Source organism: Equus asinus, unplaced genomic scaffold (assembly GCF_041296235.1).
Source record: "Equus asinus isolate D_3611 breed Donkey unplaced genomic scaffold, EquAss-T2T_v2 contig_170, whole genome shotgun sequence".
NCBI lineage: Eukaryota > Metazoa > Chordata > Mammalia > Perissodactyla > Equidae > Equus > Equus asinus.
In genome coordinates, this window is record NW_027224817.1 from 19,153 (window position 1) to 30,000 (window position 10,848).

Sequence of the window (10,848 nt, forward strand, 5' to 3'; positions counted from 1 at the left end):
AAAAGCGGCCGCCAGATGGCGCCCAACGACCGGCGCGGAGGGGTCAGCGGGAGGGAACCGGGTCACCAGCCAGCGAGAGTGCACAGCCTGAGCCCACCGCCGGGTCAGGTCTCTCTCTGTCTCTGTCTCTGTCTCTGTCTCTGTCTCTCTCTGTCTCTGTCTCTGTCTCTGTCTCTCTCTGTCTCTCTCTCTCTCTCTTTCTCTCTGGGCCCGCTTGGGGCGGCCGGGAGGTCACCACGTGAGGCCCCAGGGTGTCCACCTCGGAGCTCCCAGGCAGCACAGGGCAACCCTGGGCGCAGAAGGAGGTGTTGGAAAATCGGCGGGGAGGGGGGTGGGGTGGGTGGGCTTGCCAGGAAGGGGACAGACTCCCCACGTGACTTCTGGGCCGGGCCGGGCGCGGGGCTGCCGGCTGGCTGACGCGGACAGAGGTGGAAAAGTCCCCGGAGATGCCACGGGGCAGGCCGGGGCTGCCGGCCCCCGCTTCCCGGAGCGGCCCGAGCACTTCCCGGGCTCCCGGGAGGACTTAGAAAATCACGGCGGGGTGGGGGGTGGGGGTCGCTGTCAAACCGAAACCATGCACGTCATCAGAGAAGGACCGTGACGACGGAGGAATTGTCCGCAGTCTGTCAGGAATTGTGTGCAGCCTGTCACTTCCGGCCCAGAGGGTCTCTCTAAGGCAGACGGACAGACAGAGCCCACAAGTCGTAGAGGAAAGGACCGAGCCGCTTGGCCGCGGAAAAGTTTACAACACAAAACAGGTCTCCCTCCGCACGGGGCCACAGCAAAGCCCAAAGACGACACACGGGGGGGAGCATGGGTGCAGATGCACGTGTGGTGATAAGAATATGGATTTCAGCAGGGCTTCCCGTCCTCATCAACAAGCAGAAGCACCCAAATGGTGGGGGTTGGGGGGCAGAGACCTCACAGCCATTCCCTCCACAAATCGAGTTCCCCAGGACATCCTCACAGCGCCGTGCTGTGAGTGTGTGTGGGTGTTTAAAATGGAGTAAATGTGGACGTGGAACTGCTCCGTGAAACCAAAATAACAACAGTCGTAGATCTTCTTTGGTCATTTAGAAAATTCTTTTTTTTTTTTTTTTCCCCAGCGGTGCACGTATTTCCCTTCCAAAAAAGAAGAACGGGAAAGGAGATGTTAAAGGCAAGCAGAGAGAGGAAAACTGTTGCAAAACAAAAGCTGAGCTCCCGTCCGAGGGAGGCCTCCTCCATTGGAGGCCTAGGAAATCATTCTGACAAAATGGAGGATCTCTGTCTTTGGTGTCGATTCCCTCAGAGGTCAAGAGAAACATTTTCCAATGTCTTTATCAGGAGGAGACTAGAAGTTAGAGAAAAGTATCCTTTCGGGAGTGAGAAAAACAAATTCTGATTTTGCATCAGCTTCCCTCCGATCTTGAAACTCATTGACTTGATTCCATTCTGTCGACGGAAATAATCCGGAACCAATCTATCCGTGAAAATCGGGGTGCGTTTATTCTGAGCTAAAATGTGAGGACTGTGGCCCGGGGCCTTTCTTCCCGAAGGAAGAGAGGGTGCCCGGGAAGTGGGGTGTACAGAGTGCTTCTAGACCCCCAGAGAGGACGTTTCACATAGGATCGAAAGGTCCCTTGGATGATAGTCGCGAGACTGCTCTGTCGGCACAGCGATCGACAGACACTGCTGGGTGGCAGGTCTGTTGTCTGGGCCTGGGTGGTCACAGGGGAGCCGGATGGTCAAAGGTGAGCGCAACCATCCGCTCCTAGCCTAAGGAAAGATGCCTCTCCTTAAGGAAAGGCCCGAGCACGGGGAAGCTGCTCCTTTCCCTTAAGGGCATTGGTTCTTGCCGTAGGAAATGTGTAAAGCGGATCTACGATGCGATGCGTGCTCGACGGCCACGTCAGGCCCTTTTCGAAAAACACTGTCAGGCCGAATTAGGCCGACACCCAATGGCTTCCTCATAGACTCCCATAGATCCTATCGCTCGCCATTTCTATCTGTCCACTCGTTCCAATTTTAGGCCACTTGACCACGAACAGGCCTTTTTCTCAGATTATTTTCCCCGTGAAACTTTGATCACCTTTTCACAGACAAAACGATCTTTACTTTTTAGGCCCTCTTGCCTGAAGGCAGCCATCTCACTTTCCTTGAACACAAAGATGTTTCCCATATTCACTTTTAGTGGCTTTTTGTTTTGTTTTGTTTTGTTTTGAGGACGATGAGCCCTGAGCTAACTGCTGCCAATCCTCCTCTTTTTGCCGAGGAAGGCTGGCCCTGAGCTCACCTCCGTGCCCATCTTCCTCTATTTCATATGTGGGACGCCTACCACCACGTGGCTCGCCCAGCGGTGCCACGTGCACCCCCGGGATCCGAACTGGCGAACCCCGGGCCGGCGAAGCGGAACAGGCACACTTAACCAGCGCGCCACCGGGCCGGCCTAGTGGCTTTCATCGCATTTGTTAAGTAGATTTTTTAACCCTCACGAACCTTAATTTTGGTGAAAACTAAGAAGCCAGCAATTAGGAACTGTCCTTCCCATGAGCATTCCGTCGCTTGGCCAATGTCTAAACACTTGGCCACTTTTAGAAACATGGGATTTCATAGGTTTAGCTTTTCCTTCGCTTTATTTGATTTCATCTCACTTTAGTTTTTGGGTGAGGAAGATCGGCCCTCACAGAGCTAACGCCTGTTGCCAATCTTCCGTTTTTGTTTTTTTTTCCCCCCTCCCGATTTTTCTCCCCCAATCCCCCCCATGACATAGTTGTCTATCTTAGTTGAGGGCCCTTCCAGTTGTGGCATGTGGGACGCCGCCTCCACACGGCCCGACGAGCGGTGCCGTGTCCGTGCCGTGCCCGGGATCTGAACCGGCAAAACCCTGGGCCGCCGAAGGGGAGCTTGTGAACTTAACCACTCGGCCACGGGGCCGCCCCTGTCCGTGGACTTTTTTATCACCTGATTTCACCTCGCAAAACTTCAAAGCTTCAAGTTATCAGAGAGGTTTGGGAAGTTGTTTTTATTAATTTAATTAATTTATTTTTCGAGGAAGACGAGCCCCGAGCTGACACCTGCTGCCAATTCTCCTCTTTTTGCCCCGGGAGAGTGATCCCGAGCTAACATCCGTGCCCATCCCCCTCCCCTTGATAGGCGGGACGCTGACCACAGCGTGGCTCGCCAAGCGGCGCCACGTCCGCACCCTGGATCCGAACCTGCGAACCCCTGGCTGACAAAACGGAACGTGCGAACTTAACCGCTGTGCCGCCGGGCTGGCCCTTCGGGAAGTTATTTTCAGGACACGGGCCATAAACTAGAATCACCGCTACAGGTTTATCGGAGCGACATCAGCGTTCGTGGTGGATTGAGTCGTCCCCTCTGTCTCTCCCCTCCAGGGCACAACCAAAGGGACGTCTATCGACCCACCCACCAAGGATTCCCCCCCCCCCCCCCCCGCACGGCACAGCAGGATGCCTGAGAGATCCACGCAGCCCTACAGCGGCAAGTCACATTCGCACAGTCAAAATTCAATGGCAGAGACAAAACGTTAAGGTCAGTGAGAGGGAAGAGAATAACCGGCCCAGGAGCAACGGTGTGAAGAACACGGAGAAGACGGGTCCTAGACGCCGGGGTCCCCGGAGCAGCGATTTCATCAGAGGCCCGCAAACGTCCACGATCTCCACACCACGTTTATGGCCGACTGCGTGCGTGGGTCCTTTGGAATCGACCAGGCTACCGTCCGGGCCACTTTGGGACATCGTGTCCAGCTGCCCCGAGCGGTGGAGCTGTCGTTCAAGTGTAAGATGGGGCCCGTCCGGGGAGAGAATGGGGACGGGGAAAGGGAGGCCGCGGGAAGTCACAGAGTCTGAGGTGTTCGGGGGAGACTGACTCTTCTGAAGTGGAGGTGGTAGAAGGAGAGCAGCAGGATTTTTGGATTTTTGTTCCCTCTGTTAGGTATCTGGGTCCGGAGGAGAGTGGGGCGGGGGGGGGGGCGGGTGGTGGTGGTGGTGGTGGGTGTGAGGCTGAGGCGGGGCTGGTGTTTCCTTTCCGAGTCAGGTGGAAGAGCTCCTCCAGTGGAGGTTTTTAGACAAGGGGTCTGGTCTGGCAGGATGGGAGGTTGCGGGTTGAGCCACAGGGGAATCTGTCGTAGCTCAGACTCGGGCCTTTGAAGAAATAGACAGAGAGAGGAGTTTTGCTCTGTCTGTCACCGCAGCCGGCACCTCAGGAGCAACAACAGGAGGCTTCCCGAATGAGTGAAGGGGCAGGAGCCAGCGTGCCCCGTGCCTCTCTCAGCCCTGCGCCGGCAGGGAAGGAAGCAGGCAGGCAGGCCTCAGGGCTACTCCCGTCCTACTGCCCGGTGGTCCCTGTCCCGGCCCCGCCCCCACTCTCCCCCTGACCCTCACCGCTCCCCAGCCCTCTTCTCAGCCAGAGAGGCGATGGGGGGGGGCGGTGCGGTCCCAGAACAAGTTTCCTCTCATCCGCCATCATCTTGCCACCCTGACGACTTGGCCTGAGATCCGGCCTAGGCTGTACCCTGAGATCCGGCCTAGGCTGTACCCGTGTGTGGTTTTCCTGTGGACAAGGGGGCCGGTTCACCATTTCGGAAGAAACCCCTAGCCTTCCACTGCCGAGTCGCCAGCCTGGGAGGGGGGAGGGGGGAGGGGGGAGGGGAGGTCAGGCCCATTCATTCCGATGGGCCTGGCGTCAGGGCTTCATTCAAGTGCAGGAAGCTCTCTCCCATGGCCTCGGGCTTTTTTCCATTGAACGGCTTTCTTCAATTCCCCCACCCTTAGGCCGCAGTCCACCAAGGGCCGGGAGGCAGGGAGGGAAGATGTTGGGGCAGGGTGGCTGTCTGAGAAACTCGCCTCATCTGGGGCAGAAAGAGTGCCCCCCTCCTTTCTCTAACCCTACTAGACTGCTTGAGGATCACGGACGGTTTGGCTCATCGATGAGCCCTGCGTTATGGGCCCGGCAAGCAAACTCCTAACGGGCAACCCGCCGCTCTAGGCGTGTGTGGGTTTTTTGATCTTTCACCTTCAAGTTCGCACGACATCGGTCCGTGTCCCCCGCCCCGGCTTCCCATGGGAAATCCTCCGTCTCTTTCCACAGACTCACTGGCGACTTCACACAGTGCCTGCCTCCTCCTCCTTAGGAAGGAAGGAAGGAAGGAAGGAAGGAAGGAAGGAAGGAAGGAAGGAAGGAAGGGAGGGGCTGACCCCGTGGCCGAGCGGTTGAGTTTGCACGCTCCGCTTCAGCGGCCCGGGGCTTGGAAGGTTCGGATCCTGGGCTCGGACACGGCACCGCTCATCAAACCACGCTGAGGTGGCGTCCCACACGGCAGAACCAGAGGGACCCTCAAAGAGAATATAGAACTAGGTACTGGGGTGCTCTGGGGAGAAGAAGAAGAAGGAGGAGGAATAAAAAGAAAAGAAAAGATTGGCAATGAGCTCGGGTGCCAGTCTTTAAAAAAAAAAAAAAAAAAAGAGGAAGAAAGATGGACAAACAGGAACGAATCCCACTGACGGCACCTCCAAATGGTGGGGGGCAGGGGGGTGGGGGGGGTGGGGAGTGGCATCATCGGGCCAAGGGTGACTCTAAGCGTGATCCCGCGGTTGTGTTATTTGACATTTTATCGAATCGATTTATTATTTTATTTTTGAGGAAGATGAGCCCTGAGCGAACATCTGCCACCAATCCTCCTCTGTCGGCCGAGGAAGACTGGCCCTGAGCTGACATCCGTGCCCATCCCCCTCTACTTTCCAGGTGGGACGCCTGCCACAGCGTGGCTCGCCAAGCGGTGCCGGGTCCTGCGCCCGGGATCCGGACCGGCGAACCCGGGGCCGGCGGAGCAGAACGTGCGAACTTCACCGCCGCGCCACCGGGCCGGCCCCCGGAGTTGTTTTGAAAATCCAGTAAGGGGCTGGCCCCGTGGCCGAGTGGTTAAGTTCGCGCGCTCCGCTGCAGGCAGCCCAGTGTTTCATCGGTTCGTTCGGATCCCGGGCGCGGACACGGCACTGCTCATCAAACCACGCTGAGGCGGCGTCCCACATACCACCGCTAGAAGGACCCACCGCGAAGAACACACAACTACGTACCGGGGGGCTTTGGGGAGAAAAAGGAAAGACAAAAAATAAAATCTTCCAAACTCCAATAAAACTTTGAGTGAAGACGACGAGGAGGATGCGAAACGTATCTCACGCCTCCGAGCCGAGCCGTCCGTTTAGGTTTAGGAAGGGGGACGAGGACCCTTTGTAAGCGACATCCCTTTTTAAGCACCATTCTAAACCACAGAACAGAACTCCCTCTCCTCGACCCGGAGCGAGGAGGTTCCTGGGTGTGTCAGAGAGGGTCACGTCCTCTGCAGCACGAACGAACCGCCAGGGTTCGGCCACGGGAAAGAATTTCTTCCTCTCCAGGGGGACTAAAAGTCACCGACGGCAGCGGGCGTAGGTGCTATCCTTCCCGTCCAGGAAAGGCAGGGAGAACTTCAGCCGTGAAGAGAAGGAGGTCTTCCTCACTCCCCGTTTTGGGAGGGCCCCTTTGGCAGGGGAGTTTTGTCTCCTGATTTCAAGTCAGGAAGAAAAGGGAGAGAGAGAGAGAGAGAGAGAGAGAGAGAGAGAGAGAGAGAGTGTGTGTCCTTCTCGTGCCAGGTCGGTCTGAGGGGGACCTCCTCTGGTTTCCTCCCTTCCCAGGGAACGCCGTTCGCTCCTTCTTCTAGAAAAAGCTCCCAAAGCACCACCGCCCAGGATGGTCGACCTACGCCCATCGTCCCTCCTTTCCCAATCATTTCTACCGCGACAGAGGGACAGAGGCCCCTGCCCCATCCCCATCCCCACCCCCACCCCCATCGCCTGCCTCCTTGATGGCCAAAGGAGCTGCCTCTGAGAATGGAACGGGGCTTGGAAACCTTCTAGAGGGGTGACTCTCACCTGCCTGCCTGCTGGGAAAAGCACCACGCTGTCCATCGGACTGCTCTTTTGGGCAAACGTAGGCGTGCCACATAGCGATCGACAGCTATGGCGGGGGGGGGGGGGGGCGGGGTGGCGTGGTGGTGCCCAGGATCCACGACACGTGACGGCTGCGGAGCACGACAGCCCTAAGACCTTGAGGGAGACGGGGTGGCGCGTGAATCCTTTCGGAACGAGAACGACAGGAAACGCTGACGGGGACGTGTTCTCCTCTCGAGAACACACCAACGCCTCGCACGGTGTCTGACCCGGGGTGCCTCTGACTTTTGTCATCAGAGACGATCCTCTCGACCGCCCCTCACGCTTTGGGGAAAAGGGGAGAGGGACTCGGTAGCACGGGAAAAGCCATCCATCCGCCCTTCCTTTCCGTCTTCACGGCTCCTTCTCGTGGAAAACGAGGAAGCCGTCCGGAGGAACGGAACACTGACCCGGGCCAAAGCGTGGCCCAGCCTGAGCCTCCAAAACCTTCTGCTAAGTGAGAGGTGCCAGACATCCAAGGCGACCTACGTTGCGATTCCACACAGAGGAGAGAGCTAGAACGGTCCAACCCTAGAGGGCGACAGCAGATGGCGGCGGCGGCGGCGGCGGCAGCGGTGGTGGTGATCGTGGTGGGGCAGATCCGGGAGTGGGGCCGTTTTTTCTTTCGGGGGGAGGGGATGGAAACGGAAACCTTCTGGAAATAGATAGCCATGACGGATGCGCCACCTTGGGGAGAGAGACTCCCGAAGGCCACTGGCTTGTGCCCCGTGGAAAGGATGGATTCGGTGGGATGGGAATTCTACCTCCGTGTAGAGCGTGTGGTAAACCACGAGGTAGGTGGGTGGGTGGGTGGGTGGGTGGGTGGCCTCCCTGCCTCGCCTCCACCTAGACGTCCACACACAGAGACCGACGAGGGAGGGAGGGAGGGAGGGAGGGAGGGAGGGAGGGAGGGAGGGAGGGAGAGAGACAAGACGGACAGAGGCCGAGGCCGAGGCCGAGGCAGTGAGCGAGTAAGTGATCGACCCTGGCCATAGGGATTCCTCAGAGGGCGTCTCTTGGCTCCCCAAACGAAGAATGTGTGTGGAGATCGAGAAAGATCACCGACCTAGGAGAACCAGCAAGACTTCCTCACCCGCCAGAGAGCCGCTGGGCCCCTGCCGTCCCTGCCACCGCCACCCCTACCCCTCGCCTTTGGCAGCGACGCCAACGAAAGGCAGGCAGACGAGTGGGAGAGTCGTGTGGTGGTGTCCCCCAAGGAAGGTGGGTCCATGCCGACGAGCGGTCGTCGGCGTGTGGAAAAGCCAGAGGCGGGCTGACTAGAAGGAGGGCGTCCTGGAGGAAGGGGCCAGGGTGTGAGGGAGAGAGGCCTGTTCCTCTTCCCCTGTCGGTCCCAAGTCAGGGGCCCAAAGGAGGAAAGCTGTCCGTTCCTTTCCGACTCGGACGGTTCGGGCGGAACCGACCGATCCCCGCGGCGGCGCAGTCGGGGCTTTCTGGACCAGAACCCCTCTCTCTGTCGCCTTTCGACCACACGCACGCTTTAGAGGCCAAGGGAAAATGGATCGGGTCTCTCTGTCTCTCTCCCTAGAAAACAAGGGGCCGGGGGCCGAGCCCGTGGACGAACGGTCAAGTAGCGCCCCCCACCCCGGCCCCCGGCTTCGACGGCCCAGGTTTTCACCGGTTCGGATCCTGGGCGCAGCCCCAGACCCAGCATCGCCCTTCAAGCCACGCCGAGGCGGCGTCCCACATAGCAGAAACGCGAAAGACCTACCACTGGAACCTACAACTATGGACGGGACGGGACGGGACGGGGCGGGGCGGGGCGGGGCGGGGCGGGGGTGGGGGGGGCGGCTTTGGGGAGCAGGAAGAAAGAAAAAATAAAAGAAACACAAGGACGGTCATCGCGATAGTTCTTTCCACTTCCATCCATATGTTAACAGGACCCAAGTTTCCCGACCTCCATTTGGATGTATGTTAACTAAATGGAGAAGCTATTCAAAGGACTCCTCTAAAGAAGTCCACGTTCTTCTTTCTAAATGATAATGAAAATCATTGTCACCACCGCTCTTCCGACCCTCCATGTCCAGACGGCCTCCCGCCCCTCCCCTATCCCCAACTCCCGCCCCGCCCCGCGCCGACCCCCGACCCCGGCATTCTCCACGCCCACCTTTCCCTCTCCACTCCTACCCCCCCCCCGTCCCCCGCCGCCCGGGACACCGCACCCCGCGCCCCCCCCCCCCCAATCCAGGCCGGGCCACCTGGTCGACCTCCTCGAACACTATATAAGAGGATGCCGGGCAGCAGGTGGCGCCCGACAAGCGGCCTCCTCACCGGCCGGACGGATCAGCCTCGCGGGGGCGGGCGATGGGGAGGCGTTCGTCCAGGTCAGGTCAGGTCGGGGGAGGGAGGATGCCGCGCCGGCCGGCCTGGTGCGTGGCCTGGTCCCGATCCACCCCGCGTCTCGTTTCTCGGGCCGGGACGAGTACAGGCGGGGAGGCCGACTCGGTCACGGAAAGCGGCCTTGGGGAGGTTTTGGCGAACGTCCCTGTCCCGGGGCCGTCTGCCGACTAGGGGACGGAGTCCTCCTCCATGCTCCTTCTCGCCCCCAGTCGGGCGGGTTGTGGGTCGCGCGGTCGACTTGGCCATTTCCCCGGAGGCATCCTGCCTGCCGGGGCTCCCTCCCTCGGGCCGGTGCGAGCGGTCCTCGGGCGGCCCGGGAATTTGGGCCGCAGCGAACGAACGAACGAAGCCCGTCCCTCCTGCGTCGGCACCGATGAGACACAGCCCTGGTGGATGGAGCCGCTTTCCTCGGGTTTCCTTTTGCTTTCGGCCGCTGCTGCCACCAAACCTCCCTAAACGATAGGAATGAAAACGGGAACCGTTGGCATAATAAAAGCGTTTTGGTTGGCGTGTTTCTTGGCTTTTGGGGACTCGAGAGGTATGATGGATGATCTCCGATTGACGTTGGGAAGGTCTATTTCATCCCAGTCGCACGAACCCCGAAAACGTGGCGGCTGGACGAGGGAGGGAGGGAGGGAGGGAGGGAGGGAGGGAGGGAGGCCAACCACGGGATTTCCGCACGACCAGCTGATGGACACGAGCGCCCCGTGAGCCGGGCGGAGGGCAGCCGCCCGGGTCTCGCAGCTACGTGCCCGCGGAACCCTCGGGACTGCGAGAAGCCGGAGCGACCCGCAGCCATGTGGCGCTCGGCGCGGACATCTGGTCGACCCGCGCGCCACGGGACCCGGGGCCCGAGTCCGGGCCGGGCCGCCGGTCGACCCGGCAGGGCGGCTGCCCCGGGGGCCTCGCGGCTGCTCGTCCGCAGCCTCCAGGGAGCCCTCGGGGCTCCGAGAAGGCCGAGCGCCCCGCGGCCCCACGGCCCCGCGGCGCTCGGTGCGGACATCTGGTCGACCCGCTCCCCCCCCCCCCCCCCCCCGAGACACGGGGGTCGGGTCGCCGGTCGACCCGGCAGGGCGGCGGCCACGGCGGCCTCGCCGCTGCTCGTCCGCCGGGTCGCCGGAGCCCTCGAGCCTCCGAGAAGGCCGAGCGCCCTGCGGTCCCGCGGCGCTCGGCGCGGACATCTGGTCGACCCGCGCGCCGCCGGACCCCGTGGCTACGAGTCCGCGGGGCCTTCGGAGCCGACAGAGGGCCGGGAGCGCACCCAGAGCACCCAGAGCCCCGGGACCCGGCCCCGAGCGCCGCGGACATCTGGTCGACCCGCGCGCCCCGGTCCGGGGACCAAGTCCGGGCCGGACAGCTGGTCGACCCGGCAGGGCGGCTGCCCCGGGGGCCTCGCGGCTGCTCGTCCGCAGCCTCCAGGGAGCCCTCGGTGCTCCGAGAAGGCCGAGCGCCCCGCGGCCCCGCGGCGCTCGGCGCGGACATCTGGTCGACCCGCGCGCCGCCGGACCCCGTGGCTACGAGT